Consider the following 25697-nt stretch of genomic DNA (forward strand, 5'->3'; position numbering starts at 1 on the left):
TTTAGTTCTTTGCTTTCTGGCATAAGGGTGGAGTCGTCTGTGTATCTGAGGTTATTGATATTTCCCCCTAAAATCTTGATTCCAGCTTGTGGTTCACCCAGTACAGTATTTTTCATGGTGTACTCTGCATGTAAGTTAAATATGCTGCTGCTGCTGCTAAGTCGCTTCAGTCGTGTCCGACTCTGTGCGACCCTATAGACGGCAGCCTACCAGGCTCCGCCGTCCCTAGGATTCTCCAGGCAAGAATACTGGAGTGGGTTGCCATTTCCTTCTCCAGTGCATGAAAGGGAAAAGTCAAAGTGAAGTCGCTCAGTCGTGTCCGACTCTTAGCGACCCCATGGACTATAGCCTACCAGGCTCCTCCATCCATGGGATTTTCCAGGCAAGAGTACTGGAGTGAGGTGCCATTGCCTTCTCTGAGTTAAATATGCAGGGTGACATTATACAGACTTGACGCACTCCTTTCCCAATTTGTAACTAGTCCATTATTCCATGTCCAGTTCTAACTTGCTTCTTGACCTGCACATAGATTTCTCAGGAGGCAGATAGCGTTGTCTGGTATTTCAGTCTCTAAGAATTTTCCACAGTTTGCTGTGATCCACACAGTCAAAGACTTTGGTGTAGCCAATAATGCAGAAGTAGATATTTTCTGGTACTCTCTCACTTTTTGTATGATCCAACAGATGTTGGCAATTTGATCTCTGGTTCCTCTGCCTTTTTTAAATCCAGCTTGAATATCTGGAAGTTCTCAGTTCATGTACTGTTGAAGCCTGGCTTGGAGAATTTTGACCATTACTTTGCAAGCATGTGAAATGAGTGCAAGCGTGCAGTAGTTTGAACATTCTTTGGCATTACCCTTCTTTGGGATTGAAATGAAAACTGACCTTTTACAGTCTTGTGGTCACTGCTGAGTTTTCCAGATTTTCTGGCATATTTGCTGGCATGCAGGACTTTCACAGCATCATCTTTTAGTATTTGAAATGGCTAAACTGGAATTCCATCACCTCTACTAACTTTGCTCGTAGTGATGCTTCCTAAAGCCCACTTAACTTCACATTCCAGGATGTCTGGCTCTAGGTGAGTGATCATACCATCTGGGTTAACCAGTGGTTATCTGGATCATTAAGATCTTTTTTGTGTAGGTATTCTGTATATTCTTGCCACCTCTTCATAATCTCTTCTGCTTCTGTTAGGTCCATACCATTTCAGTCCTTTATTTTGCCCATCTTTGCATGAAATTTTCCCTTGGTATCCCTAATTTTCATGAAGAGATCTCTAGTCTTTCCCATTATATTTCTTTCCTCTATTTCTTTGCACTGATCACTGAGGAAGGCTTCCTTATCTCTCCTTGTTATTCTTTGGAACTCTTCATTCAGATGGGTATATCATTCATTTTCACCTTTGCCTTTAGCTTCTCTTCTTTTCTCAGCTATTTGTATGGCCTCCTCAGATAACCTTTTTGCATTTCTTTTTCTTGGGGACAATCTGAATCACTGCCTCCTGTACAGTGTCATGAAGCTTCATCCATAGTTCTTCAGGCACTCTGCTTATCAGATCTAATTCCTCAAATTTATTTGTCACTTTCACTACATAATTGTGAAGTATTTGATTTAGGTCATATCTGAATGGTCTAGTGGTTTTCCCTACTTTCTACAATTTAAGTTTGAGTTTTGTAATAAGGAGTTCATGATCTGAGCCACCATCAGCTCCTGATCTTGTTTTTTTCTGACCGTATAGAGCTTCTCCATCTTTGTCTGCAAAAAATATAATCAATCTGATTACTGTATTGACCATCTGGTCATGTCCATGTGTATAGTCGTCTCTTGTGCTGTTGGAAGAGGGTGTTTGCTATGACCAGTGTGTTCTCTTGGCAAACTCTGTTAGCCTTTGCCCTGTCAAAATTTTTACTCCAAGGCCAAACTTGCCTGTTACTCTAGGTACCTCTTGACTTCCTACTTTTGAATTCCTGTCCTTTGTGATGAAAAAGGACATCTGTTTTGGTGTTAGTTCTAGAAGATCTTGTAGGTCTTCATAGGACTATTCAGCTTCAGCTTCTTCAGCATTAGTGGTTGAGGCATAGACTTAGATTACTGTGTTATTGTATGATCTGCCTTGGAAATGTACAGAGATCATTCTATCATTTTTAAGATTGCACCCAAGTACTGTTTTGGGAGTCTTTTGTTGACTAAAAGGGCTACTCCATTTCTTCTAAGTGATTCTTACCCACAGTAGTACATATAAATGGTCATCTGAAATAAATTCACCTACTGGAACAACAGACTGGTTCCAAATAGGACAAGGAGCATGTCAAGGCTGTACATTGTCACCCTGTTTATTTAACTTATATGCAGAGTACATCATGAGAAATGCTGGGCTGGAAGAAACACAAGCTGGAATCAAGATTGCCAGGAGAAATATCAATAACCTCAGATATGCAGATGACACCACCCTTATGACAGAAAGCGAAGAAGAACAAAAGAGCCTCTTGATGAAAGTGAAAGGCGAGAGTGAAGAATTTGGCTTAAAGCTCAACATTCAGAAAACTAAGATCATGGCATCTGGTCCCATCACTTCATGGGAAATAGATGGGGAAACAGTGGAAACAGTGTCAGACTTTATTTTTTTGGGCTCCAAAATCACTGCTGATGATGACTGCAGCCATGATATTAAAAGACGCTTACTCCTTGGATTGACTGTGTTGATTGAGATCACAATAAACTGTGGAAAATTCTTAAAAAGATGGGAATACCAGACCTTCTGACTTGTCTCTTGAGAAAGCTGTATGCAAGTCAGGAAGCAACAGTCAGAACTGGACATGGAACAACAGACTGGTTCCAAATAGGAAAAGGAGTACATCAAGGCTGTATATTGTCACCCTGCTTATTTTACTTATATGCAGAGTACATCATGAGAAACGCTGGGCTGGAAGAAACACAAGCTGGAATCAAGATTGCCGGGAGAAATATCAATAACCTCAGATATGCAGATGACACCACCCTTACGGCAGAAAGTGAAGAAGAACTAAAAATCCTCTTTATGAAAGTGAGAGAGGAGATTGAAAAAGTTAGCTTAAAGCTCAACATTCAGAAAACTAAGATCATGGCATCTGGTCCCATCATTTCATGGGAAATAGCTGGGGAAACAGTGGAAACAGTGTCAGACTTTATTTTTTTGGGCTCCAAAATCACTGCTGATGGTGACTGCAGCCATGAAATTAAAAGACGCTTACTCCTTGGAAGGAAGGTTATGACCAAACTAGATAGCATATTTAAAAGCAGAGACATTACTTTGCCAACAAAGGTCCATCTAGTCAAGGCTATGCTTTATCCAGTAGTCATATTTGGATGTGAGAGTTGGATGGTGAAGAAAGCTGAGTGCCAAAGAATTGATGCTTTTGAACTGTGGTGTTGGAGAAGTTTCTTGAGAGTCCCTTGGACTGCAAGAAGATCCAACCAGTCCAACCTAAAGGAGGTCAGTCCTGAGTGTTCATTGGTAGGACTGATGTTGAAGCTGAAACTCCAATACTTTGGCCACCTCATGCGAAGCGTTGACTCATTGGAAAAGACCCTAATGCTGGGAAGGTTTGGGGCCAGGAGGAGAAGGGGACGACAGAGGATGAGATGGCTGGATGGCATCACTGACTCAATGGACATGGGTTTGGGTAGACTCCGGGAGTTGGTGATGGACAGGGAGACCTGGTGTGCTGCGATTCATGGGGTCGCGAAGAGTCGGACATGACTGAGCGACTGAACTGAACTGAACTGACTTCAGTCCATTTTAGTTCACTGATTCCTAAAACGTTGATGCTCACTCTTGCCACCTCCTGTTTCACTACTTCCAGTTTAGCTTAATTTATACACCAAACATTCCAGATTCCTATACAATACTGCTCTTTTCAGCATTGGACTGAAGAGATGGAGCCAGTGCAAAAACAATGCCCAGTTTTGCGTGTGACTGGTGATGAAAATAGAGTCCAATGCTGTAAAGAACAAACCCAGTAGAAGGAAAATCATTCATAAATATCACAGTAGAAATAAATGACATAAGAATTAAAGAAAAATAAAAAATAGACAACATGAATGAAACCAAGAGCTGGTTATTTGAAAAAAGAAGCAAGATTGAAAAATCTGTTTACAGACTTATCAAGGAAATGAAAAAAAAATTAAAAAAGAGATGTTCAAAATTAATAAAGTTAGAAGTTAAAAAGGAGAGATTACAACTGATATCACAGAAATACAAAGGATCATAAAAGATTATTATAAACATTCATATGCTAATAAAATTGACAACCTAGAAGAAATGGACAAATTCCTATAAACGTTCCATACTTCAAGACTAAATCAGTAAGAAATAGAAAATATGAAGAGATTAATTACCAGTAAAATTGGATATCATTAATTAAAAAAAAATTCCCAACAAAGATCACAGGTGTTTATTAACATCACAGGTAAATTCTACCAAATATTTAGAGGAGCATTACTACCCATCCTTTCTAAATTAGCCAACAAAACTGCAGAAGAAGGAATACTTACAAACTCACTGTAAGATGTGAACATCATCCTGATGTCAAACCAAAGATATCACAAAAGAAAATTCTAGGCTAATATCTCTGATAAACATAGATGTAAAAATTCTCTATAAAATATTGGAAAACTCAATTCAATGATCATTAAAATATACAAAATAATCAAGTTGGATTACTTTCAGGGATACAAGGATAGTTCAACATCCCTAAGTCAATCAATGTGCTTACCATGTTAACAAATTGAAGAATAAAATAATATAATCATTTCAATAGATGTGGGAAAATCCTTCAACAAAATCTAACATTTATGATAAAAAACAGATAATAAAGTGAGTATAGAGGAAACATATTTCAATATAATTAAGTCCAAATGAAAAATTTTCAGCTAGTGTCATACTCAATGGTGAAAAACTGAAAGAATTTCCTCTAATATCAGGAATAAGACAATGTTGGCCACTCTCAACAATTTTACTTATCATAATATCAGAATGTGTAGCCACAGCAATCAGACAAAAAAGAGAAATAAAAGACCTCAAAATTGGAAAGCAAGAAATAAATATGTCACTGTAGATGACATGACACTATAAATATAAAATTCTAAAGACACTATCAAGAAATCTAGAAGTAATAAATTAATTTGGTAAAGTTGCAGGGCACAAAATCAATATGCAGAAATCTGTTGCATTCCATACACTAACATCAAACTACCAGAAATAGAAATTAAAAGAACAATTCTAATTGCAACAAAATAAAAAATACATAGGAATAAATCCAACAAAGGAGGTAAAAGATCTGTATTTGGAAACATTTAAGACACAAGAAAGAAACTGAAGACCACACAAAGAGATAACAAGAGACAACATGCTCATGGATTTGAATAATTTATATTGTTAAAATGATCATACTACCTAAAGCAATCTGATTTAATGCCATCCCTATAAAAAAATCAATGACATTTTTCACACAAGTGAACAAATAATTCTAAAATTTGTTGGAAACATAAAAGATTTCAAATAGCCAAAACAATCTTTGAGAAAGAACAAAATCTGGAGACATTATGCTATCTGATTTCAAGCTATACACCAAACCTATAGTAATCAAAACAGTACGGTACTGGAACAAAAATAGACACGTGGATAAATGGACCAGAATATAAAGCCCAGAAATGAGTTCACTGTTATATGCTCAATTAATCTATGGCAAAGGAGCCAAGAGTATATAATAAGGAAAAACAGACTCTTAAATAAATGTTGTTTGGTACAGCTACATGCAAAGTAATCAAACTGGGCTGCTTTCTCACATCATATACAAAACTAAACTCAAAATATATTAAAGGCTTAAAATAAGACATTAAACTAAACCTTCTGGAATAAAATAGGCAGTATTCTCTTTGACATTGGTATTAGCAATGATTTTATGGATATGTATCCTCAAGCAAGGGAAACCAAAACAAAAACAAGCAAGTGAGATTACCTCAAAGTAAAAAGCTTTTGTACAGTGAGGGAAACTATCAAAAAAAAAAAAAAAAGAAAAAAGAAAAGGTCACCTACTAATGGGAGAAAATATTTACAAATGACACATGCCATAAGAGGTTACTATCCAAAACATATAAAGAACTCATACAATTCAACATAAAAAGAATAAATAATCTGATGAAGAAAGGGGCAGAGGATCTACATAGACATTTTTCCAAAGAAGACAGAGAGATGGCCAACAGGGACTTGAAAACATACTCAACATAACTAATAAACAGGAAAATGTAGAGTTAAAACCATGATGAAATGTTACCTCACATTTGTCAGAATGGCAAAAGGACAACAAATAACGTGTTGACAATAAAGTGGCAAAAAGGGAACTATTGTACACTGTTGATGGGAATGTAAATTGGTGTGGCCACTATGGAAAACATTATGGAGATTCCTCAAAACGTTAAAAACAGAATTACTATTACTCCACTCGCGTATTTATCTGAAAAAAATGAAAACACTAATTCAAAAAGATATATGCACCCCATGTTCATTTCAACATTATTTATAATATATAAGATATGGAAGGACCTTACGTGCCAATAAATGGATGAATGAATAAAGAAGATGTTGTGTATATATATATATATGTGTGTATATATATATATATATATATACATATATATATATATACATACATATACACACAATGATTTATTACTCAGCTATAAAAATGAATGAAATCATGTTCTTGGTGACAACATGGAAGGACATAGAGGGTATTACGTTAATTAAAATAAGTTCAGACAGAGATATATAAATAGTATATGATTTGACTTATGTGGAATATACAAAATAAAGCAAATGAATATGCATAGAAAAACAGAAATGGGTCACAGATTTAAAGAACAAGTAGGTGGTTACCAGAAGGATGGATTTAGGGAGACAATAGAAATAGGTGAGGGAAATTAAGAGTTACAAACTTATGGTTGCAAATAAATGAGTCATGAGTATAAAATTTACAGTGTTGGGAATATAGTCAATAATTATGTAATATATTTTTGTAGTGACAATCAGTAACTAGAGTTATTGTGATGATCATTTTGAAATGCATAGACATATTGAATCACTATGTTGTGTACTAGAAACTAACAGAGTGTTTTAGGTCAATTATACTACAAACTTAAGTAAAGCAACAAATATAATCATAGAAAAAGAGATCAGATTTATGTGTACCAAAGGAGATGGCAGGGGAAGAGGTAACTGAACAAATCAGTCAAAAGGTACAAACTTCCAATTAGAAGGTAAATGAGTGCTAGGGGTGCAATGCACAGCATGATAAATACAATTAACACTGTTGCATGTTATAAATGAAGGTTAAGAGAGCAAATTCTGAGTTCTCATCACAAGGAAAATATAATTTTTCTATTTCTTTATCTTGTATCTGTATTAGGTGATAGATGTTCACTAAACTTATGTGGTAAACATTTCATGATGCATGCAATACAAATGATTATGCTGTGCACCTTAAACTCATACAATGCTATATATCAATTGCATATTAATAAAACTAGAAGAAAAACATTTAAAATGCCACTACAGTGGTTTTAGAAAAGGAGAGGAACCAGAGATCAAATTGCCAACATCTGATGGATCATAGAAAAAGCAAGAGAGTTCCAGAAAAATATCTATTTTTGCTTGATTGAAAAAGTTGGCTTAAAACTCAACATTCAGAAAACTAAGATCATGGCATCTGGTCCCATCACTTCATGGCGAATAGATGGGGAAACAGCGGAAACAGTGACTGACTCTATTTTTCTGGGCTCCAAAATCACTGCAGATGGTGACTGCAGCCATGAAATTAAAATACGCTTACTCCTTGGAAGGAAAGTTATGACCAACCTAGACAGCATATTGAAAAGCAGAGACATTACTTTGTCAACAAAGGTCCGTCTAGTCAAGGCTATGGTTTTTCCAGTGGTCATGTATGAATGTGAGAGTTGACTATAAAGAAAGCTGAGCACCGAAGAATGGATGCTTTTGAACTGTGGTGTTGGAGAAAACTTTTGAGAGTCCCTTGGACTGCAAGGAGATCCAACCAGTCCATCCTAAAGGAGATCAGTCCTGGGTGTTCATTGGAAGGACTGATGTTGAAGCTGAAGGTCCAATACTTCGGCCACCTGATACGAAGAGCTGACTCATTTGAAAAGACCCTGATGCTGGGAAAGATTGAGGGCAGGAGGAGAAGGGGATGACAGAGGATGAGATGGTTGGTTGGCTTCATCGACTTGATGGACATGGGTTTGGGTAGATTCCGGAAGTTGGTGATGTACAGGGAGGCCTGGCATGCTGCAGTTCATGGGGTTACAAAGAGTTGGAAAGGACTGAGTGACTGAACTGAACTGATAGTGTCTATGTCTTGTTCTAGACTATAAACCACTTGAAGGAAATATGCTCATTAAAGTATATTTGTTTAAATGAGCAAGATAGATAAAATCCTCCTCAAAAGATATGCATACACATTATGTGTCTTCGCTCTTACATTGCTGTTTTGTTCAGTTGCTCAGTCGTGTCCAGCTCTTTGTGATCCCATGGAATGCAGCACGCCAGGCTTCCCTGTTCTCCAATATCTCCAGGAGTTTGCTGAAACTCATGTCCATTGAGTTGGTGATGCCATCCAAACATCTCTTCCTCTGTCATCCTCTTCTCCTTCTGCCCTCAGTCTTTCTGAGCATCGGGGTCTTTTCCAATGAGTCAGCTCTTCAAATCAGGGGCCCAAATGTTTCAGCATCAGTTCTACCAATGAGTATTCAGGGTTGATTTTCTTTAGGATTGACTTGTTTGATCACCTTGCTGTCCAAGGGACTCTCAAGAGTCTTCTTCAACACCACAGTTCAAAAGATCAATTCTTTGGCACTTAGCCTTCTTTATGGTCCAACTCTCACATCAGTACATGACTACCAGAAAAATCATAACTTTGGCTATATGGACCTTTGTCAGCAAAATGATATCTCTCATTTTTAATATGCTGTCTAAGCTCGTCATAGCTTGTCTTCCAAGGAACAAGCATCTTTTAATTTCATGGCCACAATTTCCATCCACAGTGACTTTGGAGCACAAAATAATAAAATCTCTCACTGTTTCCATTGTTTTCCCATCTACTTACAATGAAGTGATGGGACTGGATGCCATGATCTTAGTTTTTTAAATGTTAAGTTTTAAGTTACTTTTTCACTCTCCTTTTTTATCTTCATCAAGAGGCTCTTTGGTTCCTCTTCACTTTCTGCCATAAGGGTGGTGTCATCTTCATATTTGAAGCTGTTGATATTTCTTATGGCAATCTTGATTCCAACTTGTGCTTTACCCATCCTGGCATTTTGCATGATGTACTCTGCATATCAGTTAAATAAGCAGGGTGGCAATATACAGCCTTGATGTACTCCTTTTCAATTTTGAATCAATCCATTGTTCCATGTCTGGTTCTAACTGTTGCTTTTTGACATGCCTACAAGTTTCTAAGAACAGGTAAGATGGTCTGACATTCCCATTTGTTAAAGGATTTTCCACAGTTTGTTGTGATTCACACAGTCAAAAACTTTAGCATAGTCAACAAAGCAGAAGTAGATGTTTAGATGTATTTCTGGAATTCTGTTGCTTTTCCTATGATCCAATGGATGTTGGAAATTTGACCTCTGGTTCTTCTGTCTTTTCTACATAAAGCTTATACATCTGGAAGTTTTCAATTCACACATACTGTGGAAGAATAGCTTGAAGGATTTTGAGCATTACCTTGCTAGCACATGAAATGATCATACCCGTGTGGTAGTTTGACCATTTTTTGGCATTGTCTTTCTTTAGGACTGCAATGAAAACTGACCTTCTCCAGTCTTGTGGCCACTACTGAGTTTTCCAAATTTTCTGGCATACTGAGTGGAGCACTTTCACAGCATCATCTTTTAGGATTTGAAATAGCTCAGCTGGAACTCCATCACCTCCACTAGTTTTGTTGGTAATAATGCTTCCCAAGGCCCACTTGACTTTACACTCTAATATGTCTGGCTCTAGGTGAGTGACTGGGTCATTAAGACTTTTTCTGTATTTCTTCTATGTATTCTTATCACCTCTTCTTAATCTCTTCTGCTTCCGCGAGTTCCATTCTGTTTCTGTCCTTTATTGTGTCCATGTTTGCATGAAATGTTCCTTTGGTATTTCTAATTTTCTTGAGGAGATCTCTAGTCTTTCCCATTCTATTGTTTTCCCCTATTTCTTTTCATTGTTCATTTAAGAAGGCTTTCTTGCTATTTCCTTGCTATTCTTTGGAGCTCTACATTCAGATGGGTAGACCTTTCCTTGTCCCCTTTGCCTTTTGCTTTTCTTCTTTCCTCACCTATTTGTAAGGTCTTCTCAGACAACTATTTTGCCTTGTTGCAATTCTTTTCTTTCCCTTTTTTTTCCTTGTGTTTCTTATGTGCACCAGGAAACAGGGAAAGGAGCAGTGATTCCAACACCTCTCCCCCCCACCCAAGAGCCTGAGCCAAACCTACCTGTCAGTGTTTGAGGGTCTCCTGTGGAAGGGTTGGTCAGCAGTGGTCTGCCATGGGGAGAGGGGCTCTGGCAGCAACACTTCTGGGAGGTATAGCATGTGGCCTAACTCCTTTTGGAGGAGGTCACCATTATTCCCACCATAAAGATGCTGGGTGGGAGATCCACAAAATGAAGAACAGTTATACCAAAGAAGTTCTTAAACTGTTGCAAAGGTTCTAAACTCTTCAACAGACTTCCCAACCTGGGGATCCAGCAAAGGGACTGAGAATCCCCAGGGAATCTGACTTTGAAGGTCAGCGGGATTTGATTACAGAATTTCCACAGGAATGAGGAAACAGAGACTGTTGGAGGGCACAAGCAAAACCTTGTGCACACCAAGACCCAGGAGAAAAAAGTGACACCATTAGAGTCTGAGTCCAGCTTGCCTTGCTCTAGGAGTCTCCAGTGGAAGCACAGGTCGAAACTGGCCTGCCACAGAGTCAGGAGTGTTGGCAGCAGCATTCCTGGGAGGCACAGTGTGTTGGGATAAGTGCTCTTGGAGGAGGTTGCCACTAGGCCTAACACAGACTATAGTCCTTCCATAGAGAATATAAGACTCCAGGAATGGGCACCTAAGGCCAAACTACAGGAAGGGAGTAAAGCCCACCCATCAGCAGAAAATTGTATTAAAGGTTTACTGAGGTTGGCCCTGCCTACCAGAGCAAGACTTAATTTTCCTCACAGCCAGTACCTCCCATCAGGAAGCTCGCACAAGCATGTTATCTTCATTCATCAGAAGACAAACAGGAGAGAAACCACAATCAAAGAAAATTAGCTACAATTTACATATAGATCACAGCCTTTTATAACTCAATGAAACTATAAGCCGTATCATATAGGGCCACCCAAGACAGATCAGTCATGGCGGAGAGTTCTGACAAAATGTGGTCCACTGGAGCAGGAAATGGCAAACCATTTCAGCATTTTTGACTTGATAATCCCATGATCAGTATGAAAAGGCAAAAAAGATATGACACTGAAAGATGGACTCCCCAGGTTGGCAGATGTTCTGTATGCTGCTGAGAAGAGCAGAGAAATAGCTCCAGAAGTAATGAAGAGGCTGAGTCAAAGCAGAAACAACACCCATTTGTGAATGTGTCTGGTGATGAAAGTAAAGTGTGATGCTGTAAAGAACAGTATTTAATAGGAACCTGGAATATTAGGCCCATTAATCAAGGTAAATTGGAAGTTGTCAAACGGGAGATGGCAAGAGTGAGCATCAAAATTTAAGAAATCAGTGAACTAAAATGGAAGGAAATGAGCATATTTAATTCAGATGACCATTATATCTATTACTGTTGGCAAGAATACCTTACAAGAAATGGGGTGGCCCTCAAAGTCAACAAAAGAGTCCAAAATGCAGTTATTTGATGCAATCTCAAAAATGACAGAATGATCTTGGTTCATTTAAAAGCATATCATTCAACATCACAATAATCCAAGTCTGTGCCCCAACCACTAATGCTGAAAAAGATGAATTGAATGGTTCTATGAAGATCAACAAGACATTCTATAACTAACATGCACACACAAACACACACACACACACACACACAGAGTGAAAGATGTCCTTTTTATCATAGGGGACTGGAATGCAAAAGTAGGAAGTCAAGAGATATCTGGAGTAACAGGCAAGTTGGCCTGGGAATAAAAAATGAAGCAGGGAAAAGGCTAACAGAACTTTGAGAAGAGAATGCACTGGTCATAGCAAACCACCTCTTCCAACAACACAAGAGATGACTCTACACATGGACATCACCAGATGGTCAGCACTGAAATCAGATTGATTATATTCTTTGCAACCAAAGATGGAGAAGCTCTATACAGTCAGCAAAAACAAGACCAATAGCTGACTGTGGCTCAGATCATGAGCTCCCTATCCAAAATTCAGACTTAAATTGAAGAAACTAGGGAAATCCACTAGGACTTTCAGGTATGACCTAATTTAATTTATACCTAGATAAAATCAAACCCCTTATACAGTGGAAGTGATAAATAGATTCAAGGGATTAGGTCTGACAGACAGAGTGCCTGAAGAACTATGGACGGTGTTCATAACACTGTACAGGAGGCACTGACCAAAATCTTTATGTATAAGAATTAAAAATTCTTATTGAAAGAATTGAAGAAATATCATAAGGTATGTTAAAATATGTGTTCTTTAAAAACTTATGCCTTCAAAATATAGTTCATGAATACAAAATTATTTTGGGGAGATTGAACATGTTTGATCATCCAAGTTGTTATTAACAGTTGAATTGGTTTTTCTTTTTTTTTTTTAAATTAATTTATTTGTCTTAGTTGGAGGCTAATTACTTTGCAATGTTGTAGTGGTTTTTGCCATACATTGATATGAATCAGCCATGAGTTTACATATGTTCTCCACCCTGAACCCCCTTCCTACCTCCCTCCCCATCCCATCCCTCTGGGTCATCCCATTGCACCGGCCCTGAGCACTTGTCTCATGCATCGGACGTGGACTGGTGTTCTGTTTCACATATGATAATATACACGTTTCAGTGCTATTCTCTCAGATCATCCCACTCTCACCTTCTTCCACAGAGTTCAAAAGATTGTTCTATTCATCTGTGTCTCTTTTTCTGTCTCGCATATAGGGTTATCATTACCATCTTTCTAAATTCCATATATAAGCATTAGTATACTGTATTGTTGTTTTTCTTTCTGGCTTACTTCACTCTGTACCATGGGCTCCAGTTTCAACCACTTCAGTAAAACTGATTCAAATGTATTCTTTTTAATGGCTGAGCAATATTCCATTGTGTATATGCACCACAGCTTCCTTATCCATTCGTCTGCTGATCGACATCTAGGTTGCTTCCATGTCCTGGCTATTATAAACAGTGCTTTGATGAACATTGGGGTACACGTGTCTCTTTCAACTCTAGTTTCCTTGGTGTGCGTGCCCAGCAGTGGGATTGCTGGGTCATATGGCAGTACTATTTCCAGTTTTTTAAGGAAACTCCACACTGTTCTCCATAGCGGCTGTACTAGTTTGCATTCCCACCAACAGTGAAAGAGGGTTCCCTTTTCTCCACACCTTCTCCAGCGTTTATTGCTTGTAGACTTTTGGATAGCAGCCATTCTGACTGGCATGAAATGGTACCTCATTGTGGTTTCGATTTGCATTTCTCTAATAATGAGTGATGTTGAGCATCTTTTCATGTGTTTGTTAGCCATCTGTATGTCTTCTTTAGAGAAATGTCTGTTTAGTTCTTTGGCCCATTTTTTGACTTGGTCATTTATTTTTCTGGAATTGAGCTGCAGGAGTTGCTTGCATGTTTTTGAGATTAATTCTTTGTCTGATGCTTCATTTGCTATTATTTTATCCCATTCTGAAGGCTGTCTTTTCATCTTGCTTATAGTTTCCTTCATTGTGCAAAAGCTTTTAAGTTTAATTAGGTCCTACTTGTTTCTTTTTGCTATTATTTCCAATATTCTGGGAGGTGGGTCATAGAGGATCTTGCTGTGGTTTATGTCAGAGAGTGTTTTCCTCTAGGAGTTTTAGTTTCTGGTCTTATGTTTAGATCATATCCATTTTGAGTTCATTTTTGTGTATGATGCTAGAAAGTGTTCTAGTTTCATTCTTTCACAAGGGTTGATCAGTTTTCCCAACACCATTGTTAAAGAGATTGTCTTTTTCCCTTTGTATATTCTTGCCTCCTTTGTCGAAGATAAGATGTCCATAGGTACGTGGATTTATCTCTGAGCTTTCTATTTTGTTCCATTGATCTATATTTCTGTCTTTGTGCCAGTACCATACTGTCTTGATGACTGTGGCTTTGTAGTAGAGCCTGAAGTCAGGCGGGTTGATTTCTCCAGTTCCATTCTTCTTTCTCAAGATTACTTTGGCTATTCGAGGTTTTTTGTATTTCCATACAAATTGTGAAATTATTTGTTCTAGTTCTGTGAAAAATACCGTTGGTAGTTTGATAGGGATTGCATTGAATCTATAGATTGCTTTGGGTAGTACACTCATTTGCACTATATTGATTCTTCCAATCCATGAACATGGTATATTTCTCCATCTATTTGTGTCCTCTTTGATTTCTTTCATCAGTGTTTTACAGTTTTCTATATATAGGTCTTTTGTTACTTTAGGTAGATATATTCCTAAGTATTTTATTCTTTTCGTTGCAATGGTGAATGGTATTGTTTCCTTAATTTCTCTTTCTGCTTTCTCATTGTTGGTGTATAGGAATGCAAGGGATTTCTGTGTGTTAATTTTATATCCTGAAACTTTACTATATTCATTGATTAGCTCTAGTAATTTTATGGTAGAGTCTTTAGGGTTTTCTATGAAGAGAATCATATCATCTGCAAACAGTGAGAGTTTTACTTCTTCTTGTCCTATCTGGATTCCTTTTATTTCTTTTTCTGCTCTGATTGTTGTGGCCAAAACTTCCAAAACTATGTTGAATAGTAGTGGTGAGAGTGGGCACCCTTGCCTTGTTCCTGACATTAGGGGAAATGTTTTCAATTTTTCACCATTGAGGATAATGTTTGCTGTGGGTTTGTCATATATAGCTTTTATTATGTTGAAGAATGTTCCTTCTATTCCTGCTTTCTGGAGGGTTTTTATCATGAATGGATGTTGAATTTTGTCAAAGGCTTTTTCTGCATCTATTGAGATAATCATATGATTTTTGTCTTTCAATTTGTTAATGTGGTGTATTACATTGATTGATTTGTGGATATTAAAGAATCCTTGCATTCCTGGGATAAAGCCCCCTTGGTCATGATGTACGATCTTTTTATTATGTTGTTGGATTCTGTTTGCTAGAATTTTGTTAAGGATTTTTGCATCTATGTTCATCAGTGATAGTGGCATGTAGTTTTATTTTTTTGTGGTATCTTTTTCTGGTTTTGGTATTAGGGTGATGGTGGCCTCGTAGAAGGAGTTTGGAAGTTTACCTTCTTCTGCAATTTTCTGGAAGAGTTTGAGTAAAATAGGTGTTAGCTCTTCTCTAAATTTTTGGTAGAATTCATCTGTGAAGCCATCTGGTCCTGGGCTTTTGTTTGCTGGAAGATTTCTGATTACAGTTTAGATTTCCATGCTTGTGATGCATCTGTTAAGATCTTCTATTTCTTCCTGGTTCAGTTTTGGAAAGTTATACTTTTCTAAGAATTTGTCCATTTTATTGGCATATAGCTGTTGGTAGTAGTCTCTTAAGTTCCTTTGTATTTCTGTGTAGTCTGTTGTGATCTCTCCATTTTCATTTCTAATTTTGTTAATTTGATTCTTCTTTTATTTCTTGATGAGTCTGGCTAACGGCTTGTCAGTTTTATTTATCTTACCAAAAAACCAGTTGTTAGCTTTGTTGATTTTTGCTATTGTCTCTCTTGTTTCTTTTGCATTTATTTCTGCCCTAATTTTTAAGATTTCTTTCCTTCTACTAACCCTAGGGTTCTTCATTTCTTCCTTCTCTAGTTGCTTTAGGTGTAGAGTTAGGTTATTTATTTGACTTTTTTGTTGTTTCTTGAGGTAAGCCTCTATTGCTATGAACCTTCCCCTTAGCACTATTTTTACAGTGTCCCATAGATTTGGGGTTGTTGTATTTTCATTTTTGTTCGTTTCTATGCATATTTTGATTTCTTTTTTGATTTCTTCTGTGATTTGTTGGTCATTCAGAAGCGTGTTGTTTAGCCTCCATATGTTGGAATTTTTAATAGTTTTTTTCCTGTAATTAATTTTTAATCTTATTGCATTGTGTTCAGTGAAGATGATTGGAATTATTTCAATTTTTTTGAATTTACCAAGGCTAGATTTATGGCCCAGGATGTGATCTATTCTGGAGAAGTTTCCATGTTCACTTGAGAAAAAGGTGAAATTGATTTTTTTGTGGTGAAATGTCCTATAGATATCAATTAGGCTAGCTAGTCCATTGTGTCATTTAAAGTTTGTGTTTCCTTGTTAATTTTCTGTTTAGTTAATCTATCCATAGGTGTGAGTGGAGTATTAAAGTCTTCCACTGTTATTGTGTTATTGTTAATTTCCCCTTTCATACTTGTTAGCATTTGCCTTACATATTGCGGTGCTCCTTTGTTGGGTGCATATATATTTATAATTTTTATATCTTCTTCTTGGATTGATCCTTTGATCATTATGTAGTGTCCTTCTTTGTCTCTATTCACAGCCTTTATTTTAAAGTCTATTTTATCTGAAATGAGTATTGCGACCCCTGCTTTCTTTTGGTCTCCGTTTGTGTGAAATATTTTTTTCCAGCCCTTCACTTTCAGTCTGTATGTGTCCCTTGTTTTGAAGTGGGTCTCTTGTAGGCAGCATATATAGGGGTCTTGTTTCGTATCCATTCAGCCAGTCTTTGTCTTTTGGTTGGGGCATTCAACACATTTACATTTAAGGTAATTATTGATAAGTATGGTCCCATTGCCATTTACTTTGTTGTTTTGGGTTGAATGCCCCAACCAAAAGACAAAGCCTGGCCGAATGAAATGGTTTTTCATATGAAAAGGATTTTATGTATTCTTGATAAGAAATTTTTAGAAGAATTATGATGTGAATATCTTATAAATATCGGTTTTAATTGTGAAGTGTTAAGATTTTATTTCACTACTGATATCACAAAACTTTCTTATAGGAACTCTTTTGACTAAACTTAGGCAAAAGAAATTGCATATTTCACTGTGGCCATTCTCCTTGCACATTACTTTTTTTTTTTTTAAATAAATTTATTTATTTTAGTTGAGGGCTAATCACTTTACAATATTATAATAGTTTTTGCCATACATTGACATGAATCAGCCATGGGTTTACATGTGTTCCCCTTCCTGGACCCCCCACCCACCTCCCTCCCCATCCCATCCCTCTGGGTCATCCCATTGCCCCGGCCCTGAGCATTTGTCTCATGCATCGAACATGGAATGGTGTTCTGTTTCACATATGATAATATACATGTTTCAATGCTATTCTCCCAGAATGTCCCACCCTCACCTTCTCCCTCAGAGTCCATAAAAAAATATTTTAAATATATTCAGGTATAAAAAGTAATGTGTGTGTCTCCTTGCACATTACTTTTTATATCTGAATATATTTAAAATATTTTAAAATATAGGTTCTTTGGATGTAGGTTTGTTTCTTGTATTTTATGTCTAATTTTTCCAATTCTGTAGCCTGGCATTGACTGTCATCCTACAGACTTAATAGTTATATGAAGTTCAGAACTATTTTATTTTTGTTTATCATTTGAGAAGAATCAAGTGTAGATTTAATTTTTGACATTCCTAAAAGTTTTTTCTATTGTCTTTAGCATGTGACATTGATAAATAATATCTTAAGAGCATTCAGCTACTCTTATAAGGGAAAGCGATGGTTCTGTTTTTCTATTTTCATTTAGCCAACATTAGATTGGTTCCATGTGAGCCAACTTTCTTACATGACCTTCCATGAAAATCTTTTTAGCCTTCTACATCTCCTATTGATCATGTGGGGATAAATCCTTTCACTAAACTTTATTGTTCTAAAACACTGACGATATTTACATGCTCAGTCACTTCAGTGGTGTCCAACTCTTTGTGACCCTATGGACTGTAGCCTGCCAGGCTTCACTCTTCATGGGATTCTCCAGGCAAGAATATGGAGAGGGTTGCCATGCCCTCCTCCAGGGGATCTTGCCTATCCAGGGATTGAACCCATGTTTTTTACATCACCTGCATTACAGGCAGATTCTTTATTGCTGAGCCACTGGGGATGCCCATTGATGATATTGCCCAAATGTAATTCATTTTGGAATTAAATCTCTAATGTTAATTTCAAATGGATATTCAACTAATGACAAAATTTGTACTGCTATGGCATCTTTGTGACTCCGGGTGTATTATATTCCTGCAGTCTTTATTAGCTGGGAAAGATCATTCCTTTTTAACAGATAAAAGGACTATAAGTGGCTAATATAACTAGGAACAAGTTTTTTGTGCAGATACATGTTCCAGGTAGCTGATAAGACAGGGCATGACCAGTACATGGCACTCCATGGCACATTGGCTGATTGGTGAAGAAAAATAAACACTAAGAATATAGGAATGAAATGGGGGCACTGTCCCTTAACAATGAAGATGACAGGCTCATGTGTATACTGAATGTGTAATATTTTTAAGCTTTAAAAAGTGAATTGTAAAAACAATTCTGATGTGTTTTATATTCACATTGTTTTTTGAGACACAGCAACAAAATTGAGTATACTTGAACCTGTTAGTAATGATACACATAAGCACATATCACAACTTTTTCTTCTTTGACATTATTGAAAATACCTTTACTGTCTTTAGTTTTTAAACAGCACTGCCATGTATAATTCAAATATATTATTGCTTTTTTATTGGGTCAGAAGAAACCACCTCAGTTAAACCCTATGTTAAATGAGCCAACTTAGGTGGGAAACAAACAAACAAGCAAGCAAAAACAACAAAAAACAATCCTCAGGCATAATCATCAAGAAGACCATCTGGGCTGCAAGTTCTTCAGCATGTAAAGGGATATAATACTCAAACTAGTCATCCACCCAGTGAGAGGGCAACACTCACAGAAAACATTGAATCTGTTCACAAAGACTTTAGGTGATGATAAATAGGGTAGAATGCTATCAACACGAAGAGGGATTTTCAATGGACAGCCAAGGTTCTTTAGGATGGAAAAGTATGCAAATTATCAAATCACACAAGAAGCAAATGAAAATATACATTATTGTACATGCAATGGTCATCTTTTAATTTGCCTTAGGCCTTAGCTCTTTTCACTATCTTTTTCAGATCCGAAAAAAAAAAAATTAAAAAATTATACAAATAGTTCATACAGCTCAATATCAAAAAATCTGAAAACCCAATAAAAAAATTGGGCAAAAGATCTAAAGAGACATTTCTTCAAAGAAGACATGCATGCGTGCATGCCTAAGTAGCTTCAGTCCTGTCCAACTCTGTGTGACCCTTTGGATTATAGCTCATTAGGGTCCTCTGTCCATAGGATTCTCCAGGCAAAAGTACTGGAGTGGGTTGCCATGCCCTCCTTCAGGGAATCTTCCCGACCTAGGGATCGAACCCATTTCTCTTATGTCTCCTGCATTGGCAGACAGGTTTTTTACCACTACCACCACCTGGGAAGCCCAAAGAAGACATACAGATGGCCAAGAGGCACAGGAAAACATGCTCAAAATAGCTAACTATTAGAGAAATGTAAATGAAAACTGCAATGAGGTATCACCTCACACCAGTCAGAACGGTCATCATTAAAAAGCCTACAAATAATAAATACTGGAGAGAGTATAGAGAAAAAGGAACTCTCCTAACACTGTTGTTGGGAATGTAAATTGATACAGCTACTATAGAAAACAGTATGAAGGTTCTCCCCAAAATTAAAAAGAGTTGCTATATGATCCATCAATTCGAGTCTTGGGTATATATACAGAAAAAAAAGCAACATTCGAAAAGATGCATGCACCCCAATGTTCACTGCAGCACTATTTACGGTAGCCAAGACATAGAAACAGTCTAAATACCCACTGACAAATGAACACATAAAATAGATGCGGTGTGAGTGTGGCAGTATCTCAATACTTTACTGACAAAAAATAGGTAAAGGGGCATAACTTGCTGCCCCCTGAACTTTATAATTGACTGAACCAAAATGGTGGAGATGAGATGGTGATAGGAAGCGGCAGTGGCAACAACTGAAGTGCAGTTTTTACTGTGGACTGGGCACAGTTCTAGGGATCTAAAGTGCAATTTCTCATTTAATCTTGATAGTAATTTTATGAAATAGGCATTATCTAGCCCCATTTTACAGACTAAGAAACTATATATATATATATATATATATATATATATATATAATAGGATATTGCTCAGCCATAAAATAAAATGAAATAATATCATTTGCAACAACATGGATAGAACTAGAAATTATCATACTATGTGAAGTAAGCCAGACAGAGAAAGAAAAATTTCATATGATATTGCTTATATGTGGAATTAAAAAAAATGACACAAATGAATTTATACACAAAACAGAATTAGACCCACAGGCATAGAAAACAAGCTTACAATTACCAAAGGGGAAATGGTTGGGGAGGGATAATTTGGGAGTTTAGGGTTAACATATACATACTACTATATATAAAATAGATAAAAGCCAAGATCTTTAATGTATAGCACAGAGATATATATTTATATTGGTAATAACCTATGAGGGAAAAGAACTTGAAAAAGAATATATACACACACACAAGTTTCCCAGGTGGCACTAGTGGTAAAGAACCCTCCTGCCAATACAAGAGATATAAGAGACACAAGTTTGATCTCTGCGTAAGGAAGATCCCCTGGAGGAGAACATGGCAACCTACTCCAGTATTCTTGCCTGGAGAACACCATGGACAGAGGAGCTTGGTGGGCTAGTCTTTGGAGTCCCAAAGAGTTAGACTTAAGCGACTTAGCACACACACACACACACAAACACACACACATATTTATTTATATACCTGACTCACTTTGCTGTATGTCTGAAACTAACACAATATAGTAAACCAACTACATTTCAATAAAAGAAACACACTAAATAAAATTCAGTCAGTTCAGTCCAGTCACTCAGTCCTGTCCGACTCTTTGTGACCCCATGCACTACAGCACACAAGGCTTCCCTGTCCGTCACCAACTCCTGGAGCTTAATCAAGCTAATGTCCATCAAGTCCGTGATGCCATCCAACCATCTCATCCTCTGTCGTCCCCTTCTCCTCCTGTCTTCAATCTTTCCCAGCATCTTTCCAATGAGTCTGTTCTTTGCATCAGGTGGCCAAAGTATGGGAGTTTCAGCTTTAGCATCAGTCCTTCCAATGAATATTCAGGACTAATTTCCTTTAGGATTGACTGGTCGGATTTCCTTTCAGTCCAAGAGATTTTCAGTCCAGTAATTTTTTTATAATAAAGTTACTGAATGGCAAAAGTAAATAAATAAAAGTATTACCTTTAAAATGTCAATAGTAGCATAGTAAGCTTCTGTATCCTGCAAATGTCTACTAAGACCTCCACAGGCTGTCACATTTTTTAAATTTATAGCATTACACTTAATCCTTTTTGTTCCCTGACTTGAGACAGAGAGAGGAAACGTAATGGAAGAATGGTATACATGGGCATTAAGATTATGTTAGGGATGCTTCGTGTTTTTTTTGTTTTTTTCTTAATTTTCTGTGCTTCACAGAGTATTTTAAAAACTGGCCATTTATAGAGGTTGCATGTCATTTCTGCAGCATGTGAATAGATAAGTAAGCTCACAGATACCTGCTGCCAGTGTCTGAAGTTGAGGATGGGCAACGCATGTGCCCTTAGTGATTGACATAGCTAAACAGAGTTTTCAGATGAAACTTAGTAAGATTTGATGAAGCATGCAGACACTGAAAAAGCAAGAGGTGACATACACCAATGTATTTTGGCTTACATAAAGGTAACAGATGTCTCTTCTACAGGTTAGCTAGAGAAACAGTTTGTATACAAAAAGGAAGTAGAAAAGGAGAAAGAAATTTGGAGAAGTTCCCACACAGCCTGTCGTTCTTACCCATGCAGGTGGTAGGAAAGAAAAGATTATTTTCTCTCAGGTTTTGGTAGTCAATTTTGCATTTTGAATAGCTAACAGCGTTTCATGGTTGTGAGGGTGATAGAAAACATTCTGTATCTTCTCCTAATTTGCAGAAGCATAAAGTCCACTTGTGTGACTCAGACTGCCTTGATCATCCATCAGTGTTGCAGTCCACTATGTTCTAAAGGGGAATGCTTCAGAAGAAGTAGCCCATTTTGCAAATTGACATTTAGGACTGCTAAGCATAGCACAGTGATTTCACTCAGCTTTTGTGTGTGTGTGTGTGTGTGTGTGTGTGTGTGTGTGCTGCTTTTGGTCAGTTAAGTCATCCTGAGCAACAATGAAATTAAAGATAATCATTGAAAAAAATCTGCTCATGTAAGCTTAAATTTCACTTCAGCATGTCAGAATATTACCTTTTTTTTTTTCTTTTTGTGTTTTTTGTGTGTGTGTTTTTCTTTGAAGTAATGTCAACACAAATAAGATAACAGAATTTGAATTGGTGCTGTAAACAGCTTAGGGTATGATTGACTCTAATGATTTTCCAACTGAAAAAAAACAAAACAAAACAAGGCTTAAAAAGATAAAACTGCTCAGGGTCATAGGGCAAGTAAAGCAAAGGCCCCTTCAAGTCCAGCACTGAGTCAGATTATGTTGCAAAGAATACTGCAGTAAGACACATGCCTCGTGTCTCTGAATGCTTCAGAAATTGTCACAAATACATACTACAATTGGTGTTAGTCTCTTCATGATCTAGGTGAGCTCAGGAAAAATAAAAATTAGTAGGGGCTTGGGTAGTTTGATATCAGCACTTTGAGATCTAATATAAACCTTGAACTATGGGTAAAATTCTAATATCAAGCGCCTTTTATAGCAATTCACAGGACTAGAAGCCTATTACTATTTTTATACATCTGTATTTCATCATAACATGTGATTAACATCTTAATTTGTCTTGTACACTTTTATGTTTCCTGTTTTTTTTTTCTTTTTTCTTTTTTTTTAAATAATTTTATTTATTTTAGTTGGGGGCTAATTACTTTACAATATTGTACTGGCTTTTGCCATACATTGACATGAATCAGCCATGGGTTTACATGTGTTCCCCATCCTGAACCCCTCTCCCACCTCCCTCCCCATCCCATCCCTCTGGGTCATCCTATTGCCCCAGCCCTGAACATTTGTCTCATGCATCGAACCTGGAATGGTGTTCTGTTTCACATATGATAATATACATGTTTCAATACCATTCTCTCAGAAAGTCCCACCCTCACCTTCTCCCTCAGAGTCCATAAGACTGTTCTATGCATCTGTGTCTCTTATTCTGTCTCGCATATAGGGTTATCGTTACCATCTTTCAAATTCCACATATGTGCATTAGTATACTGTATTGGTGTTTTTCTTTCTGGCTTACTTCACTCTGTATAATGGGTTCCAGTTTCATCCATCTCAATAGAACTGATTCAAATGTATTCTTTTTAATGGCTGAGTAATATTCCATTGTGTATATGTACCACAGCTTCCTTATCCATTCGTCTGCTGATGGACATCTAGGCTGCTTCCATGTCCTGGCTATTGTAAACAGTTCTGCAATGAACATTGGGGTACACATGTCTCTTTCAATTCTGGTTTCCTCAGTGTGTATGCCCAGCAGTGGGATTGCTGGGTCGTATGGCAGTTCTATTCCCCGTTTTTTAAGGAATCTCCACACTGTTCTCTGTAGTGGCTGTACTAGTTTGCATTCCCACCAACAGCGTAAGAGGGTTCCCTTTTCTCCACACCCTCTCCAGCATTTATTGTTTGTAGACTTTTGGATAGCAGCCATTCTGACTGGTGTGAAATGGTACCTCATTGTGGTTTTGATTTACATTTCTCTAATAATGAGTGATGTTGAGCATCTTTTCATGTGTTTGTTAGCCATGTATATGTCTTCTTTAGAGAAATGTCTGTTTAGCTCTTTGGCCCATTTTTTGATTGTGTCGTTTATCTTTCTGGACTTCAGCTGCAGGAGTTGCTTGTATATTTTTGAGATTAATTGTTTGTCTGTTCCTTCATTTGCTATTATTTTCTCCCATTCTGAAGGCTGTCTTTTCACCTTGCTTATAGTTTCCTTTGTTGTGCAAAAGCTTTTAATTTTATTTAGGCCCCATTTGTTTATTTTTGCTTTTATTTCCAATATTCTGGGAGGTGGGTTATGGAGGATCCTGCTGTGATTTATGTCGGAGAGTGTTTTGCCTATGTTTTCCTCTATGAGTTTTATAGTTGCTGGTCTTACGTTTAGATCCTTAATCCATTTTGAGTTTATCTTTGTGTATGGTGTTAGAAAGTGTTCTAGTTTCATTCTTTTACAAGTGGTTGACCAGTTTTCCCAGCACCACTTGTTAAAGAGACTGTCTTTTCTCCACTGTATATTCTTGCCTCCTTTGTCGAAGATAAGGTGTCCATAGGTGTGTGGATTTATCTCTGGGCTTTCTATTTGTGTAATTATACAAAATCTAGTGTTATTTTTTTCCAAAAAGTGCTTATTTACCTTTTGGTTCGATTTTCCTTCAGAACGAGGGTAGAATCCATTAAATGCTTTCGTCTCCCTGTGTGTGGCTAGAAATGTCTAACTCCCACATTTGACTGAGGATATTTTAGTCATGAGCCCTGATTTCCTTTGATTCGAGAATTCCAGATTTCATCATTCAACATTTTTAAGCATAATCTTCATGTCACTGTCTATTTTTATATGAATATATTTTATCAAAAATTTTTATTATCATAATTGTCAAAGGATTTAACAGATTGTCCTTATTTCATACCTGACTTCCAGTTTTCAATCCAGCTAGTCCTGAATGTATAGACTAGTGGTTGGAAAGCCTTTTTTCTGCTGTTTATTTGCATAGATATTTCCAGTTGCTTATTGAAATTAACATTGATATTGTAGAGTATCTTAATTCTATTAATTTTAGAAACATCACAAAGTTTTATAGGCTGTTTAGAATATTTTAATACCATTTTAATATAGCATATTTTGATTTCTAGAAGGATACTTCTTGTCATGTAGTCATTCAATTTCAATTTTATGCTGAACATTATCTTATTTTCAATAATAGTTTTTAGTATTAGTGTTACTAATCAAGCATGGACTAGCTCCATTCACTTTTCTTTCTTTGATTTATGGGGGAATCTCTTATTTACAGTGGACAGTCAATATACTCCTATTAAATAAATTAAGTAGACTATTGTAAGGACAGTATATTTTCATTGTTAACACTAATAAAACAAAAACAGAACTAGGGATAAAACCCCAAACTAGGGATACTGTCAATTTGCCTTTTTATTTTACTACAAACAGTATTTAAACAACATTTTCAAACATCAAACTTGTATGATATATGATATCAATATTACTTGGATAATTCTCCCACTGTTTTTCTGACTCAATGAACAGAATTCTTCACCTTTACAGCCTGTCTTATGTTGCTTACAAAATGTTTCCTTAGTCTTAGATTTCTCTAAACTCCATGACTGTAGGGACAAC

General features: G+C 36.9%; 1 protein-coding gene across 10 annotated transcripts in view; it reads right to left on the minus strand.

Annotated features, from left to right (window-relative positions):
- Positions 1-25697, minus strand: part of GRIA4 (glutamate ionotropic receptor AMPA type subunit 4) — a 622527-nt gene that overhangs the window by 312174 nt on the left and 284656 nt on the right. The gene's annotated exons all lie outside the window — the stretch shown is intronic.

Source organism: Giraffa tippelskirchi, chromosome 11, assembly GCF_054371585.1.
Source record: "Giraffa tippelskirchi isolate mGirTip1 chromosome 11, T2T-mGirTip1v1.2.pri, whole genome shotgun sequence".
NCBI lineage: Eukaryota > Metazoa > Chordata > Mammalia > Artiodactyla > Giraffidae > Giraffa > Giraffa tippelskirchi.